The sequence below is a fragment of the Sitophilus oryzae genome, unplaced genomic scaffold, assembly GCF_002938485.1.
Source record: "Sitophilus oryzae breed Bouriz unplaced genomic scaffold, Soryzae_2.0 scaffold_1588_pilon_pilon, whole genome shotgun sequence".
In the NCBI taxonomy this organism is placed as follows: domain Eukaryota; kingdom Metazoa; phylum Arthropoda; class Insecta; order Coleoptera; family Curculionidae; genus Sitophilus; species Sitophilus oryzae.
In genome coordinates this window covers 185,895-186,277 of record NW_022146267.1, presented here as the reverse complement: position 1 = coordinate 186,277, position 383 = coordinate 185,895, and positions in this window count along the sequence as shown.

Genomic DNA, 383 nt, shown 5'->3' with positions numbered 1-383 from the left:
TTTTGCATAACATAATTTTAGCGTTCCGTTATTTATTAATACTAAATAAAACGGTAACGTTATTCAAGAGCAAAATTATTTGGAAAAAATAAAATAATTAATATAGACTTTTTTACTACATTTTATGTTTTATTAGATCATTAGAAGTGTAGCATAGCCAAAATAAAATTATGAATACATACATTTTAAACACCAACAATGAAGCACATAACGCCAATTTTTTTGATTTAACAAATAAATTATAATATAGTAAAAATATTATATATATTTTTTTCTTTTTATTCTTGGCTTTAGGTCGTTGGGGTTGCAAAGATGTTACTAGATTTTATTCATTATTTTATTTTTATGACGACGTTTCGACAGTATATGTCTTTTTCAAGTCT